Raw genomic sequence first — 19,015 nt, forward strand, 5'->3', positions numbered from 1 at the left:
AATCCAAACTCGCATCCTGACTCAAATCGTGTAAATGACACTATTCAGTTATACAAATGACACTGCTTATAATTGATAGTATTATTCAATTATATAAATGACACTGTAATATTTTAAAATGTTATAGTGTCATTTTTAAATTTGTGTTATTTAAAATAATATAGTGTCCTTTACAATCTTAGGGGCCGTTTGATTTGCAGTTTAGGATTGATTATGATTAAAAGTATCTTGAGAAATTAGTGTGGATTTATATTATTTCATGGGTGTTTGATATCATGGCTACTTAATCCTATATTATGTTTGATATCCATAGGATTATGTTGGATTATATTGTCTAATACCAAAACTATCCTCACATAATTTTAAAAGGGAAAATTGCACCTAAATACACAAACTTTGTCGAAAATCCATATTTGACGCGAAGTTAGGATTTTACATTTTAATACACCAATTTAAGAAGTTGTTCAATTTTGACACAATTTTGAATTCCGGCGACCGGGATATTGACGTGGCAGCCGGAATCGCCACGTCACACACACACACACTCCACTCTCTCTCTCTCACACCCCACTCTCTCTCTCTCTCTCCACACGTCAGCTCACCCCCCAGCCACCCCGGTCGGACCCTCCTCCTCCCCACACCGCTGCCGTCGAGCCCCCAGCCGCCCTCTACTGCTGAGATCCAGGTCGCCGCCGCCGATTGACCATGGTGGAGAAGGCAGCGTGTGCCTTCGGCGAAGATCTGGGCAACGCCAAGTTCAATTTCCCCGAAAATCCGCCCAAGATCGAGATCCAGGTTGCCGCCGCCCGCTTTGCCCTTGCCCTTGAGTCCACCGGCGCCGAGACCTCGGGTCAGGTCGACGATCTCGACTCCCAGTCGAACTCGCTCTCCTCGTCAAAGGCACTGCAGTACGCTGAGTCGCCGTGCCCGTCGGTCTCCGGAAGGTTGTAGACGATGGCGGGGGATCGCTGCTGCTCGCCGGAAATCGTGGCCACAATTTGGGGCCTAGGGTTTCAGGTGGCGCTGCTGCTTGATATACAAGCAGCGGCGACTGAAATTGTGGGCTCACCGAGAATTGAGGGCGAGGCGACAGCGGTGGCCGGAGAGGCGGCAACCTTCACGGAAGAGGTGTGGTGGTGGAGAGAGCAGGGGCGGCGGTGGGTGCGACAGCGGTGTGGGGAGGAGGAGGGTCCGACCGGGGGGGGAGGGGTGGGGTGGGGGAGCTGACGTGTGGAGAGAGAGAGAGAGTGGGGTGTGAGAGAGAGAGAGTGGAGTGTGTGTGTGTGTGTGACGTGGCGATTCCGGCTGCCACGTCAATATCCCGGTCGCCGGAATTCAAAATTGTGTCAAAATTGAACAACTTCTTAAATTGGTGTATTAAAATGTAAAATACTAACTTCGCGTCAAATATGGATTTTCGACAAAGTTTGTGTATTTAGGTGCAATTTTCCCATTTTAAAAATATCATGTGTGTCTACCATTACTTGAGCATTTGCATCGATATGCGTGAGAAAGGGTAGCAGAATTTTTATCCAACTTCTCAGTATTAAATTTATCCGAGGAGGGTGGACGGATTATTAGTATGGGTTAATCCCACAAAATAGCATGGAGAAGTAGGATTAAGTAGGAGTTGACCATATTAACTGCACATGATATCAAACATCACACTAATCTGTATTAATTTAATTTATCCTACCTATAAACTCATATCAAACAGGCCCTTATAGTGTCAATTACATGAAGCTTCATTTATATTTCTGAATAGTGTCAACTATAAACAATGTCATTTGCAATGTTATAGTGTTATTTATATGCAGTGTCATTTGTATAACAGAATAGTGTCAATTACAGGCCATCAATATCATTTGTATAGCTTAATAGTGTCATTTACACGATATGAGTCAGGATGCGAATTTGAATCAAGATGCAAGTCAAGATCTGAGTACGGGTCAACTTGAGTGTACGGTACACCCGAGTGTACTCAAGACCACCTCAAAATGAAAAGAATAGGCGGAATCTCTTCGAAACATGTAGAGGAATATTGGCAAACAAAATAGATTCTTTTCCTCCCTTCCTTAGTATTTGGACGAAGATTCTTTGAAGGAGTACGTATCAGATTATATATTACATTTTTGTATGATAGCTCTTATATTCCGTAATTAATTACTGATACACACGCTATATATGTGCAGAATATCCTAATTTTGTACGGTTAATTTTAGTGGGTTTTTAGGAGATGGAATTTAAAATTTCCGCATCAACTTCGGATCTTTCATGTCCAATTTAACAACTTTCATGAAAGTTCAAGCTATTTTTTTTACTCCCTCTATCGTGTTGATTTTGTCATGTTTTTTCTTTGGGGTTGTCACATTGATCTTGTCCTATTCTATATTTGGTAATAATTTTATACTATAAATAATATGGCCCCACACTTTTGCTACATTAATTATACTTTCCTTAATAATTGTACCCAAAAAAAATGAGACAAGTCTAATGGGACGAAGGGAATATTTTTTTAAATCCGAGATTTTTCCATGAAAATTCAGGTCATTTTTTGTATTTCTTAAAATTTGTATTATTTTTACAAATAACTTCAGAATTTGGGCTATAAGCTATACCCTTAGACGATGGAGTGACGATTTGTAAGAAACGAGGAAGACTAGACCTAAAAAGAAAGCCACCAAATTAATTGTTTTTCTTAGTGTATGGATTAGTTCAAGTTCACAATGGAGATTTTGATGTGGACATATATGTCAACCTGGAAATGATGAAGAACACTCTTCGGTATTAGTTAAAGGTTGTTTGGAAAGTGGTTTGAGAAATTAATTTTGCATAGTTCTTTTTTTTTTTTAGGATGGAAATAGTGGAGTTTGAATCCCGGGCCTTTGTATTATTAACACAAGAGATCATCATTGTTTGGATGTTCCTGCAGGGACTAATCTTGTAACCTTTAAAATATACTCTCTTCGTCTCTCATAAATGTATCATTTGGTGGGCGAACGAGTTTTAAGAAATGTGTAATAGATAATATATTGAGTGGAGAAAGAGATCCATTACTTTTTAAGTGTGGTGTTATTAAGGAATTAAATGCAAGGAATTATGTGGGGTCATCTGCCAAAATAAACGTGATATATTTTTAAGGGACGAACTATAATAATGATAAAAAAAAAGTGATACACTTGTTAGGGACGAAGGGAGTATAAAAAATAGATTTAATTAATTTGGTACTGGCCTGGCAAAACTTCATACAGATCATATCATTAATATTATACAAAATGTAAATTGAATTCTATATATATATATATATATATATATATATATATATATATATATATAGGGAGAGGTTCAAATACGAACCACTAAATAAAATTAGAACGGAGAACCATTTTAAGCCATTCGATCATCAAGATCTACGGTGGATGCATCACCTTGGTGGATGAATGCAGATCCTGGGTTCGAATCCTGAAGGGAGCAAAATTTTTATTATTTTCGGATGCATTAAATTTAATAGCGAATGCATTAATTTATATAGCAGATGCATTGATTTTAATGGTTCTTATGTTCTCACGATAAGTGTGGTTCTCATTATAACCACACCCTATATATATATATATATATATATATATATATATATATATATAAATTGAATTCTATATATATATATATATATATGTGTGTGTGTGTATTAATTGGTCTAATAGTAATGTGGTCATCTCTAAAATATTTGGTTTGTTTTTGTAGAAAAGAATTATGTAATCGAATCTAATTACAATAATTGACTCATATATATTTATATATCACAAAGTCTCCTATACACTCGGGTGTACAGTACACCCGATCCGGGTGTACAGTGTTATTTCGATAACATAATAGTGTCATTTAGTTTTAGTGTCATTTCAATATAGATAGTGTTATTTATATATAACATGATAGTGTCATTTGTAAAACAAAATAGTGTTAGTGTCATTCCAAGATAATGTAGTGTTAGTGTCATTTACACCTGGGTGTACGGTCATACACCCGGGTGTACAGGAGACCACCTCTTTATATACAGACTTGACTTTTTCCGAAAACCCAATATGAAAACCTCTACGAAGATCTTTCTTCTTTCTCTAGTAGGAAATTCTAAAATTTATATTCAAAGGAATTTACGGTTTTTGTCCAATTTCACTACCTTATGCTATATGAAAATGCGAAGCCAAATTACACAAAATTTCCAACAAATTCATCACAAGTGCGAAGATAAATTACACAAAACTTATTTCAAAGTTAGAACACTTCAAAAATGACGACACACGATGAAGTTGCTGTGATCAATCAAAATTTTTGCCTTCCTCGTTCCATTGATCTAGCTATTACCAATAACATATGGCAGATTGGGCATCGAAACTCTGTCGTAAAAATTTTCAATGGCAAAATCATGTTCAAAATCGAAGAATCGGTCTTAAGTTTCAATCGGACTAGGGTCATGTCCAATGCTGTCGGCGTGCCTATTGCTACACTTCGAAAAAATGTACAATATATACTAGACGGATTTATTTCCGTCGTTAAATTTCGTAGTTAATTGTGTTATTTCTTGTACTGAACTGAATATGAAGCGTACGAGAAGATGCTATTATAAGAATTGTACTTTTTTGTCCCCTATATTTATGTATACCTTTTTTCACCACAAGTTTTAATAAAAAGTTGTTTAGAATATAAATATTGATAGTGGGGAAAAAATATATCTCATAAAGGACATTTTTAAGTAGATTGTGGATAAATAAGTGAGTTATAAGGGTAAAAAATTTCAAATTATGTATGAGGTAGTGTCCAAAAAGAGGGTATGCGTAAATTGGGGAATGTTCCCAAATAAAATATCTATACCTATAAAAGAGTTTTGTTTTACAAAATTTGATTTACCTATTATATCCCTCATATATACTTAATTTAAGGTCAATTGTGTAATTTCAGAGTATATTATACATATAATAAATCTAAAAATATATTGTGGTTTACGTTTTATATTTTAATAGTTACTCCCTCCGTCAACCAATTCGTATCCTAGGGGAAGGGAGCACGGGTTTTAAGAAAAAAATATATTATTTATTTGTTGAGTGGAGAAGGGGGGCATGATTTTTAAGAAAGTGTGATTTATTTGTTAATAAAATAGTTATTAAAAATGGGTAGAACACGAATTGGTGGACGGACAAAAACAGTAAATTAGGACACGAATTGGTGGACAGATGAAGTATTTAACTAGTAGTATCCATTAGGACTCTTCATCCACATAAATTACTATTCTTTGTTCCGTAAATTTAATAATGTAGAATTACAATGCAAAGGATTATTTAATAGTTTTAGTAGAAGTTTAGTTTTGCTAGAATTATTGAAATTAAAATTAGTTATATGAAGATGAAACCTAGAAAATAAACATGACCAAAAAATTAGGTAATTCTTAATTAATTAAAATTAATTTATATACTAAATTTAGATTATTTTCTTTTTTGTTTTATGTGAAGATGAAACCTAGAAAATAAACATGACGAAAAAATTAGGTAATGCTTAATTAATTAAATTTAATTTATATACTAAATTTAGATTATTTTTTCTTTTTATTTTATGAGTTTTCTAACATTATACGTTTTAAAATCTATCCAATAATTAGTTCAGCAAATATATTAAAATGATAAATTTTAATTAAATTGCGATTTTATTAGAAAAAGAAAAGAAAAAACCTAAAAAACCCTTGAAAGCACAGGAGAAGCAGACTAAGGGCCGAGCCTCATTAAAACCTTTTCACGGAAAACCCAGTGGGAAAAACCGTGAAAAGGAAAAAGAGTACTCGTCTAAAAATAAAAGAGGAAAAAGGGAAGAACGGAAAGGAAAGTTTCCGGAACTCCAGCCTAACCATCGTCCCCAAACTATCCCGGCTCTTACCCAACGAAAACAAGCTACACGGCCGGTTAGACGCCGTCGCCGTAAGCTCAAACAAACCCAAACAAAAACAAAAGAAAACTATACGGCCGGTTATACGCCGTCGTCGTAAGTTCTCCATAACACCCAACCCCAAAATCCACATAAAAAAGGTAACTACACGGCCAGTTATATGTCGTCGCCGTAAGTTCTCCACAACACCCAACCGCAAAAGCCACATAAAAAAGGTAACTACACGGCCGGTTATACGCCGTCGCCGGTAGTACCCCATGAAACAGAACCCTCCCAAAGTTACGAGCAGCTGAAGCGTTCGTCCGCTGAAAAACCAATTCCAGAAAGGAACCCGATCACCAAGTGCTCGATGAAAAGTCCGAACCAACTGAAGCCTGTGTGCCAACTGTTCGACAGAAGTCCTGAGCAGCCCAGCGCCTTCGTTACACCTCCCTTGCAGCATGCTTCCCATCAAAACCCGCGCTGCCAGCACATCCAGCCCTCCCATCATCACCAAGTGCAACAAACCAGCGGCAATGCTGCTCCACTCCGACTGAGGCTCAGAAAAGACCCGCGAGCGTCCAGCTGCGTAGAAAAAACTACTAAGGCAGCAGCCTAACACCCAAGTCACGATCGAGCAGTAGGGACCCGTGAAAACCCCTCCTTTCAACACGGCAGCAAGCATGCAACGGAACCGAGACTCCAACATTGAACACTCAAACAGACCACCTCCAACCCGCAACACCAAAGGTCGTGGCAGTCCCGGGCATCGCGCTCTATATCTTGATGCGGAGATGACGATGAACCGCCATATCCATACGGACTGCATTCTTAATCTCATTGATCTCATGAGGCCACCACCCATCATCTCTGCTGTCACTAGCCATAATATCCGCCGCTTTATTTCCCTCACGATAGATGTGAGTTATCTGAAGATTAAAATCTCCAAGCAACCGAAGCACCTTGACTCAACCTAAACACTACTTTAGATTGACTCGCAAGAGTACGAGATCTATTGTAACGTGTAAGCTAACCCAAGTCGATCTCACAAGGAAAGTCTTAAAGGGCTTCTAATTGTATCGCAGGAAAAACAGTAAAGAAAGCAGTAAAGAGATTGATTATTAAACTAAAACTTAGAATTAAAAACTTAAGTAACAACCGAACTTGAAATTAACTAGGCGAATTGAACTATTAAACCCTAGGCAAGATTTTAAAGAACTTAAATTAAACCTACTTATGAAATTAAATACTTGTAAAAGAAAAGACTTCTAATCTAGACGTAAAACTAAAGTGCATAATTTAAATTGTATGATTAAAAAGAAAGCATAAACATAAACGGAAAACGTAAACATGATTAAACAAAATAAATTGAATTGAAATACGAAATACCGTAAACGTCTTGAACGTGTAATTGTGTCACTCAATCACAAGCCAAGAATAAACTAAACAAAACTAAATTGAAACCTAACTAAAAATCAACACTATGAAAGCAATTAAATTCCTAAGCTTCGGATGCCAACAGATCACAAAGATGGTGTCTAAAACTAGGGCAAAAAGTATTATATTACAATGAAAAGCATGACCCTATTTATAGACTTCAAATCCCTATGGATCACCATGGAAGTTGCCATGCAAAGTAGAACTCTAAAGGCAATAGAATCGTGTAAGATATGGCAACTTCCAGCTGTGTCGCGTGCTCCGAAAATAATCTCCACCCTAGCGGAAATCGCGGCTCTTGCCAGCGGAACGACTTCCGCTCTGGCTCTCGGTTTCTCTGACTGGCGATTCCACTGGCGCTTTCGATTCCTCTAACTCTTTCGATTCCTCTGGCTTGGAGATTGACTTCGCTGCTCTGGGGTGGTTCCGCTGCTCTAGCTCTGGGGCATTTCTCTGGTGACTGATTCCTCTGGCGATTGGTTTCTCTGCTTTGGCAAGTTGATTTCTCTGGCGAGTGCATCTGCTTTGCAGCATGGGGCTTCGCTTCTCTGATGCGACAGAGTATGCACAAAAACGTAATTCTTAGCCCAAACTTCCCCAACATTTGCACTCTTCATCTTGAAATCCTAAATCTTCCGCAAAGCATAAAATATACCATAAAATGCACCAATTTCCAGAAGATTATCTTAAAATAAAGCTAATACAAGCCCCTAAAATTATAACAATTAGGCATAAATCAACCCCCCCACACTTAGCCTTTTGCTTGTCCTCAAGCAAAATCCGTATGAATCGTAGGAAGAGATTGATTTCAACAATGCTAATTTCCATCCAAACATTCTCAAAGTCAATTCAAAATTTTACCAACAACACACATTTCTCGATCATGCAAGTAACTCAAAGTTTAAGAGGCAACAAAAGAGTAATGCAAGTAATTCGATCAGACCCAATTCTCCGCTAGAAGTGAATTCCCTAATGTGATCGCCTTTATAATCAATATCACCATTTTTCACACTTTTTGTGCTTAAGATTTTCGACAGTTGAGCCATAATTCGTGAAATAAAAATCATTTGGATGTAATCCAAAGTCTTTTCACGTGGTTTCCCATGCTCATAGTTAGACTAGAGGAGCAGAGACTCAGAGCTATCACATTTCAGAACAGGCCAGATGTTTCAGAGCTGGCAATTTTGAAGTTGGCAATTCGTCCAAAATTTTTCACATTTCACGGATAAGATACGATCGTAGGCAATCACAATGACAACACTCATTCTAGCATCTATCGGACAAATCACGTTTTACTAACTTACAATCATGTTGCAACAAAACTCAAATTCTTTGCATAATCAAGAAACATATATCAAGAGTAAAACAAGAATAACCACCATTCATTCACAAACCCGAAATTCACATCGAAAACTATCTTCTCTTCCACAAATTCATAAAAATTAGCAAGATTCGAGACCAAAAACAAAGCATAGAAAGACTAATCTCGCCCAATTGAAAGCATAAGCGCAATAAAACACCCCTCCCCACACTTAAAGCATGCCATGTCCTCAGGGCACAAAAGAAATAAGAAGATTTAAGAAAACGTCCCTGATTATCGGCATTGAGAAACTAAAGCATCGTGCGAGGTGGTGAAGATGGGAATTCGCGGTCTGTGGCAGAGTAGAAAGTGGCTGCGCTGAATCTGGGCAGCGCTGGCAGAGCAGCGCGGAGAAGTGCAGCGCGGAAAAGTGCAGTGTGAACTGGGCAGAGACGCGCTGGCGAGGCTGCGCTGACGACAAGGTTAAAACTGCAGCGCTGAAGTCAAAACATGAACACCACATCAAAGTATCCGCGCAAGCAACCAAAACTTAGGAAAGACACAAAACAACAATGGAAAACAAAGAAAAACAAAAACGAAAAACAAACCAACGGTGGGTTGCCTCCCACCAAGCGCTAGAGTTAGAGTCTCCAGCCCGACTTCAGATCTGACCCTTAGTGAGGATCGTGTAGAGTGTGAGACTCCACCACCATGGATGAGCTCTGGTGCTTGTAATATGGCTTCACTCGGTGGCCGTTCACTCTGAAGCTCTCATTCGTGTTTTCATTGAATAGCTCAACGGCACCATGCTCAAACACCTCCTTAAGTAAAAACGGACCGCTCCATCTAGATTTCAGCTTCCCCGGAAATAACTTAAGTCGAGAATTGAACAAGAGCACCTTCATTCCAGGGCAAAGCTTCTTGTGGCAAATGCGGCGATCGTGGAGTCGCTTTACTTTGTCCTTGTAAATTCTCGCATTCTCATACACCTCATTGCGTAGCTCATCTAACTCCTCTATTTGCAGCGTGCGCTGCTTCACAGCAGAGTCCAAGTCATAGTTGGCAGCTTTGATCGCCCAATAAGCTTTGCGCTCAATCTCCACCGGCAGATGGCAGGCCTTGCCATAGACTAGACGGTATGGACTCATCCCAAGCACGCCTTTGAAGGCAGTTCTGTACGCCCAGAGAGCATCATTCAACTTTGCAGACCAATCCTTGCGCGAGGGCTGCACCGTTTTCTCCAAAATTCCCTTGATCTGCCGATTGCTCGTCTCGGCTTGTCCAGAGGTCTGTGGGTGGTATGGTGTTGCAACCTTGTGCGTGATCCCATTCTTCTTCATGAGCTTTGCAAACAACTTGTTGCAGAAGTGCTTGCCTCCATCACTAATGATAGCTCTAGGAAATCCGAATCTAGAAAGAATGTTCTCTTGCACAAACTTAAGCACCACATTAGCATCACATGTCCGCGTGGGGATAGCCTCAACCCATTTGGACACGTAATCTACAGCAAGTAAAATGTATTGAAACCCATGCGAAGTAGGAAATGGCCCCATGAAATCAATGCCCCACACATCGAAAATTTCGACAATTAAAATGCTTTGGAGGGGCATCTCATTCCTGCGGCCAATATTTCCAACTCTCTGACACCGATCGCATGCAAGAGTAAAGGTGTGTGCATCGTTGAAAATGGAAGGCCAAAACAAACCTGATTGAAGAATTTTATGTGTTGTTTTCTGCCCCCCAAAATGTCCACCACAATGATCTTCATGGCATATTTTCAACACTTGTTGTTGCTCCTCTGCCGGCACACACCGTCGAATGACACCATCCTTTCCAAGTTGAAGAGGTGAGGAATCTCCCAATAGTAGTGCCTGCATTGAGCTAAAAATCTCTTCCTCTCCTGCGATGTCAGCTCAGGCCGTAGAATACCACAAACTAAGTAATTAACAATATCGGCATACCAGGGCTCGACGCTCACAGAGCTGGGCCGAGCAGCGCTAAATTCGGCATGGTCGGCAGAGGTGATCTCGGTGAAGCTGGCCAGAGCAGAGCCGACTTCGGCAGCTCTGAAACCGACAGAGCTGACTTTGCCATAGCCGAGCTCGGCAGAGCTGACGGGGCTGCTCTGGCTTGGCAGAGATGGCTGGGCAGAATGGACACGGAAAGGGCTGAGCTCGGTGGTGCTGCACTTGTCAAAGGTTAATGCATATGTATGCTCAAAAGGAAAAGATTCAGGGATGCACTTGTAACACCCCGTACTTTTCCTTATGTTGGGAGATAGTGCTTTAACACTACTGAGAATACTGAGATGTCGAGATGCGAGATTATTTTCTTTCACGACCAGATAAGACAGGTTATCTATTAAATAGAGTTATGAGTGGACAAACCAATGATGGAGTTAGAGTGATGAGATTTGAGAAACGAGTCGAGTTGAGATGCTGATTGAATTGAGTTGAGATTTTATTTTTCTTCCGACTACCGGGAATAGAATTACCGGATACCGAGTTATCAGAGATTGACTGTCCTATTAAGAAAATAGGAATAATGAGTTCGACATAGAGTCGAGGAAAAGAAGGAGAGAACCCTTGATGATTTTACCTTGAAGTAGCATCGAAATACTATTGAGAACCTTGAAGAGTTAAAGACTAGCTTACAAAATCGAGAGGAAGTTATCGATGGATGATAATATGAGTAAAATAGAGATGTTGATGGAATGAAGAATAATGTTAGAGATGAGATGGAGAGGTAAATTGATTTTGATGTTGAGATGAAAGACGAGAGATAGAGTCGAGGTAGTGATTGAGGGTCACTATAAAGAGGATTGAGCTAGAGTGACGATTAGATTAATGACGAGTGATGATCCGTTTTAATGTGATAACTATGTGAGCTATTTGTCTGACGTTATATGATTTATTTGATATGTGTGCACTGTATTTATGAAATTGTGGTAGTACTTGATTTTTATTTACCACCACACACTCCCACACTCACAACCTTTATTTTAATCTCTTTCCCACATGTGGATAATTGGCGGATAAGACTTGCTGCAAAGGAGGAGACAGGATACTATTTGAGCATTTAATGCTTCTTATCTTAAAGAATAAGAATCTTGTTTAATACTAAGAGTTTCTTTCTCTTTCCGGCATTCTCATCATTTTCGGCCTTCACTTTCCTCATTCTCTCCCTCACTACATTCTTTCTCTCCTCCATTGGAGACCAAGCTCGAGCTTCTAAAAGACGCAACTATGATGAAATCCTCCACTAAATCTAGTCCTTAAACACTTTCTACTCTTGATTCAAGAAGATTAGTGGAGTTTAATGCTTGAAGAATAGAGAGAAGATTTTCCTTTTCTCGAAAACTACTTGAGTAAGTGTTTTAATCTTTTGGATCTAGACTTTATTATGTGATATATGTGTATAGAGGGATGATTGAAGCATGAGAAACTCCCCCTCCGCCTTTTTCATCATTTTCAAAAAAATTAGGGTTCATGCCCTTTGAAAATCTTTGTGGTTCTTTTCTTAAATTGGGGTGAGAAATGTGTCATATGTGATGATTTGAAGTGATTAAGATGTGTTTTGAAAAACTTAGTCTTGAGAGATGAGTTTTTACAAAATTTAGTTTGATGTAAGAAATTGGGAAAAATCTGTAGGTTATGTTTTGAACGATGATTTGATGATGAGCATGAGTATATGAAAGGATTAACGTGATGTTTGATGAATGTAGAGTTTAGATGAGTTTTTGAGTTGGCTATGATGTTAAGTGATAGTAATTTTTGATGTTTGTGAGTGTTTAATGATTTTGGGAATAAAAAGTTGATGAGTTTTCGAGTTGCTCTTGACTGCACCATTCTGTCTTGAGTCTTGCTCTACTCAGCCGAGAATTCTTTTCCTCGCTGGCATGCCAGAGAAATCGTTTCCCCGCTGGCATGCCAGAGAGTTCATTTCCCCGCTGCTCTGCCAGCGAGTTCATTCCTCTGACGATCGATTCCTCTGATGTTTGATTTCTCTGATGTTTGATTCCTCTGGCGACAGAAAGTTCGCCATTTCTCTGGCATTTCTCTGCTGCTATGCCAGAGAGTTCATGATTCCTCTGCCCTGGCGAGTATTTCTCCGCTGTCATGCCGAGCTGCTCTGCTCCGCTCTGCTGAGTTTTCCACTCCGACCACTGAGCATTTCTCTGCTCTGGTCTCCGAGTCAGCTTATGTTTGCTTGATTGTGTTATGTTATGTGAAGTTGTATGCTTATGTGATTATGCATGCCTTTGTGCTCGTTTGCTACGAGTATGGTCCGAGTTGAGAGTTAAATCGAGAGTAAGACGTGGGAATCCTTAGAAGTCGAGTATGCCTAGGGATTTAGTTTTACTAGGTAAATAGACGTTGAGTGAGAAGTTATTGTTGAGACGAGTTTGGATTTCAGTATTGAGTACTAACTAAGGTTGTTTTATCACATGAACTTTCGTGATGATGTTGACGACTTATGAAGACCCGAGCGAGACGATGATGTAAGTCACCTATTCCTATCCGAGCTTAAGCGAAGGACTACAGGTGGGCAATATTTTGAGTATACATTTATCGTATGAGCTTTCTAAAATGATTGATGATGATATTTATGAGTTTATCAAATGATTTGAGATAAATGATGTTTAAGAATTGTTTGACTTGCCAATTTTTGATGTTGAGTTTGTATGTTACCCTCTACTGATGAGACGAATTCGGATCCTGCTACAAGCGGGGTTGTGTACACAGAGGTGACTGTGAGCCGTCTTTGGGTCGGCCGGTCACGGTACTTGAGAGGGAAGCCTACTTCTCAGTACCGATAATAATGATGAGTTGTAGACGTGGTACATACATAATGAGTATTTAGATAGCGCTATCGTTTCTTTATGATGTTATGATTATGAAAACTACATGCACAGATTCTTGATGATAACTTATTTCTGTGTATTGCTGATGATATGTCAAGTTCCAAACATATAGCTCTAAGAGCGCCTTTGATGTTTTTCCGGCGTTTGCCCACTGAGTATTATTACTCACGCCCTGCATATCTTTCTAAATGTGCAGGCTAAGCTTTGGAGCGAGATTGGACTGGTGCTGGTGGGGATGGTTTCATTGATGAAGTTCTGAGCTACTTTCCTTCGATGTTAGAGTCTTAAGGACGATGTACTTTGCTTTCCTTCTGATGTTAATAAAACCTTAGTGAGATGATGTCTTATTCCTTTCTAATCAAGCAATATACTCGCGGTTATATGTCTTCATACATATAATTGTTACGCATTTGCTGTGAGACTCTTGATATTACACTTCCTTTTGGAAAATAAGTTGTACCTGCTTTGCTTTTCTTCTTGAAATTCCTAATATTCAAGAAATTATAACGATGTCGACGTATATACCTTTGAGCCGAGTTATAATGCTTTGCCTTAGTATGTTTTGATGTAAGCTTCCGCCCGATGTTCAGTTTAAATCTATTGATCGTTATTCATTTATATTAGTCGTATCGATACTCGTACCCCGCTATCACTAGCGTTTGGGAATCGAGCTGCGACAGCACTTAAGGCTCGAGTCTATCAGATTATTATCCAAGCGGGAAAGGTGGTCAGCTACATGATTCTCACTCCCTTTCCTATCCCTGATCTCTACATCAAACTCTTGCAGCAGTAAGACCCAACGGATTAGACGAGCTTTAGCTTGAGGTTTAGTCATCAAATACCGAAGCGCAACATGGTCACTATGGACAATAACCTTAGACCCAATGATGTAGGCTCGAAATTTATCTAAGACAAAGACCACAGCAAGCATCTCTTTTTCAGTAGTGGTGTAATTTACTTGTGCACTATTCAGAGTTAAACTAGCATAGTAAATCACACGTAACATCCTATCCACACGCTGACCTAGCACTGCTCCTACAGCAGAGTTAGACGCATCACACATGATCTCAAAGGGTAATGACCAATCAGGCGCAATCATAACCGGGGCAGAGCTCAACTTAAATTTTAATGTTTCAAAGGCATGCATGCAAGAGTCATCAAAATTAAACGGAACGTCCTGAGCTAGTAGTTTGCATAGAGGTTGGCTAATTTTAGAGAAATCTTTAATGAAACGCCGGTAAAAACCGGCGTGACCTAAGAAACTTCTAATTCCCTTGACATCAATAGGGGGCGGCAACTTTTGGATTACCTCCACCTTAGCTCTGTCGACCTCTAGTCCATGCTTAGACACCACATGACCCAAAACAATACCGCGAGTAACCATGAAATGACTCTTTTCCCAACTCAAGGTTAGGCCACTTTCAATACACCTTTGCAACACTACATCAATCTTAGTCAAGCAATCATGAAAGGACTGCCCAAAAACTAAAAAATCATCCATAAAAACGTCCACGAATTTACCAATCATATCAGAGAATATGGACATCATGCATCGTTGAAACGTCCCGGGTGCATTGCACAATCCGAACGGCATCCTCTTCCATGCAAATGTCCTAAAAGGCGTGGTGAAGGCCATTTTGACTTGATCTTCCGGCGCGATTGCGATTTGGTAGTATCCTGACAAGCCATCAAGAAAACAATAAAAATCATGCCCTGCTAAGCGATCTAACATTTGATCAACAAAAGGAAGAGGAAAATGATCCTTTTTGGTGACGGCATTGAGTTTCCTGTAGTCGACACACATCCGCCATCCCGTGGTAGGACGTGTCGGCACCAACTCCATCTTGTCATTGCACACAACCGTCATTCCTCCTTTCTTTGGCACGACATGCACTGGGCTCACCCACTCACTATCGGCGACAGAATAGATAATCCCTTCAGCAAGTAGCTTAAGGATTTCCTTGCGCACAACCTCCATCAGCATAGGGTTCAAGCGTCGCTGGGCATCTCGCTTGGGTGCAGCTCCTTCCTCTAGGTTGATTATGTGCATGCATGTGGCTGGACTAATGCCACGTATGTCACCTAGGCTCCATTCCAGCGCTGCCTTCTTTCTCTTCAACACCTCGAGCAGCGCCGCTTCTTGCTCTAAAGTCAGAGTAGCCGAGATGATAACTGGCTTCTCCTTGCTTTCTTCTAGAAAAACATATTTGAGATTGGCAGGGAGTTCCTTCAGTTCCAGCTCTTGCCACTGATTTTTTGGCGCCGTTGCCGGGGACTGATTAGAAGTTGCTTTAATATTTCCGATAGGACTAGGTAGTACTTCAGGCGTTTACTGTTTCTTTTTATTTTTATTTTTCTATTTCTTGTTTTTTCAGGCACTGCATACGATGGCAACTATTGAGCAAATTCAATTTCAAATGTTGGATATGATGCAGCAGATGTTAACAGAGATGTCTAGTATGAAGACAACTGTTAATACAAGAATGACCAATTTGGAGTCTCAAGTGGGTCATATTGAAAATAATTTCTCAGCACTGTCCAAGCAAGTGCAGATGTTGGAGACTCAAATTGGTCAGATTGCCAACCAAGCAGCCGCGCAGCACAAGTCGAGCCAATTCCCGAGCAACACTACTGTCAATCCAAAGGGCAAATGCAATGCGATTTTCGATGACACTGTGTCTCCTGAAGATGAGGAAGCGATTGAATTTTTCCTGGCAAACTGTGAGGAGACGAGCAAAGAGCATGAATCTCTGATTGAGGAACCACACAAGGCTCCTGTTCCACTTAGGGAATACATTCCAAAGGGTCCACTTCCCCGTAGGCTGATGAAGAGGAAGGTGCTTGAAGAGCAATGTGCTGAGAAGCCGAGCAAAAAGTGTAACGCAATTCAAGTGAGAAGCGGGCCAGAGCAGCGAGATCGTACAGAGCAGAGGACTCACCATTCCTCTGCAGAGCAGCGGGATCAGCCAGAGCAGCGGGATCGGCCAGAGCGGAGGAACAACAAGGATGCCAAGGAAATCAAGCTGGAGATCTCCCATTGCAAGAATGAGAGAAAAAGTTGTAAATCCCGAGGAGACAGAGCATAGACGCATAGTGGATGAGCTAGAGAGGCTACTTGAAGAATCAGACCGGCGTGCAGAGCCTCAAGATAGCAGAGCAGCGAAGCAAAGTTCAGAACTCAACAGCCAGAGCAGAGAAATCAACCATTTCTCTGCCAATATCCGTTCCTCTGCCAATGATAAAGAAAAAAAGGCAGTCGTTCACACCAAGAAGATGGGTCATGAGGATAGGAAAATCTCGCAGGCGACAGCTGTGGGCACTGAGCTGCCAATGAAGCTACTTTCGAAGAAGAAAGATCCGGGTAGCTTCACCATTGAGTGCGAGATTGTTGGAGAGCTCTTTCCCAAGGCTCTTTGCGATTTAGGGGCTAGTGTCAATGTGATGCCCATCTCTGTTTTCAAGCGGTTCGGAATTGGAGATCTCAAGCCGACCTCAATGGAGATTCAAATGGCGGATAGATCAAGAGTGAAGCCGAGAGGAAAGCTTGACGACATCTTTGTGAAGGTTGACAAGCTCGTCTTCCCTACGGATTTCTTGGTCCTCGATATTCCTGAAGATACAAATCCGCCGTTGATTCTTGATCGATCATTCTTAGCTACGGGGAGGGCTATGATAGATGTGCCCAATGGAAGCGTCGTCTTTCACGCAGCTGATGCGCATGAGTCTTCTACCTCTGTTCGTGTTAAGCGTTCTGTCACGCCCGCTGTGTTTGATGTTCATTGAGAACATGAGGTATCGTCGAGGTCTAGACGTTAAATTAAGCACTTGTTGGGAGGTAACCCAACTATTTTTCTTCTTTATTTTGTTTTTCGTTCTTTTTGTTTCTTTTTGTTCCTTTGTTTTCTTTGTTTTGTTTGAGAGTTTAGTGCAGTGTTGAGCTTGGAAGATGCGGGAACTCGCGCCTTGTCCATACTACCACCTTGGAGCATGTGTTTCTGTGAGTAGTGACACACATATCATCATCCCTCCAAACTTATTTTCGAACTTATATTCTGTAATAAGTTTGGGGGAGGGGGGTGAGAGTAGATATGTGTATCACTTTTATTACTTTTGTTGGCTTTATTGTTTTATCTTGCTTGGTTGGTGGTGTGTGATTGTTAGCTCCATTAGATTTCTGGTAAGATGCCAATGATGATTTCTGTGAAAAAAATTTGGAGTTTGATTTTCTTTGATGATTTGAGCATAATTGGAACTAAGTTGCATAATTCTAGAGTGATTTTGACCTTGACTTTTAGACGTTGAATAAACCTGTGAGATTTTGAGCCATAGCTGTTTATCATACACAGTTTATTCTTTGTTGTGAGTTTGGTCATGCATGTGGTGATCTTCTAGAACTTGCCATGGTTTCTGTGTCGAGGTTGCTGTTGTGCCCAGGATTAGGAGATGATTTTAGGCCATCTTTTATTAGCCACATTATTATCCCAAACACTGTCCTTGAAAAAAAATATTATCCTTTGTTATCCACTTTGAGCCTATTTAGCTTTTTATTCTTTAGCCAGATGATAGGGGGTGATGTAGTATATGGGAATCTTTGTGTGGTGAATATCATAGTGGGTTGTGAAAAAGAAGGGATGATTTTGTGTTACTATTTACTCTTATAAGCTCTAGAAAGTTGTGAAAAGAAAAAAAAAATTGTCGAGGAAGAAAAAAAAAGAAAAAAAGAAAAAAAAAAGAAAAAAAAAGTGTGAAGTCGAGTGTACTTTGAGATATTTGTTAGAAAATCGATTTTTTGCTTGTTGGAAATAAATGGAGAGCATAAAAGAGTGTTTAGTTCTGTTTTGTGATGATTAAATCCCTTGAGTTGTGTTGATTATGGTGATATAGTTGGGTGGAAGATGGAATTTATTCCATACTTGCTTTGTGAAGTTATAAGGTTGGTGTTCTTAATTTATTTGAGTCACTTAGCCTATATTTCCCTACCTTAACCAATGTCCCTACATTATAACCCGAAGAAAAAGACCTTTTTGATCTTAGTCCTGGCACACTGTTAGCGATGGAGATTGTAGACGATTGGCAAGCCTATGGTAAGTAATCTATATTGCATTGAATTCGATGAGAGCATACACGTCCTATATATTCCATCAAATTGAGAGTTGAGTGATACACATACCTTGTGAGATTCAATTGTTTGGAATGTCAAGGTTGATTTTGCTATAAGTTGTGTGAAGGAATATTATATTGAATTAACGTTCCACTTTGCCCGATGATCGTTTCTTGGTTATTATTAATTTACCATACAACGATTAATTCCTAACATGCTCCTATGAATTTAACAGCTGCACATAGGTGTTAGGAAATACTTACTTGAGAATTGGATGGACAAGCTGTTGATGATCGCGTCGAAAGAATCTGACTCCAGCTCTGATCTTCTCGACTGTATCCCGCTCAATTCCCAACGTTGGATGGACAACGAGCTATGGAAATTCCCAAGACAGAATGCTCACCCA

The 19,015-nt window shown here is 40.0% G+C and overlaps 1 pseudogene; it reads right to left on the minus strand.

Annotated features, from left to right (window-relative positions):
- The window catches only part of LOC131023011 (uncharacterized), a 188,085-nt pseudogene that overhangs the window by 73,782 nt on the left and 95,288 nt on the right, over window positions 1-19,015 (minus strand).

This window comes from Salvia miltiorrhiza, chromosome 4, assembly GCF_028751815.1.
Source record: "Salvia miltiorrhiza cultivar Shanhuang (shh) chromosome 4, IMPLAD_Smil_shh, whole genome shotgun sequence".
Taxonomy (NCBI): Eukaryota; Viridiplantae; Streptophyta; class Magnoliopsida; order Lamiales; family Lamiaceae; genus Salvia; species Salvia miltiorrhiza.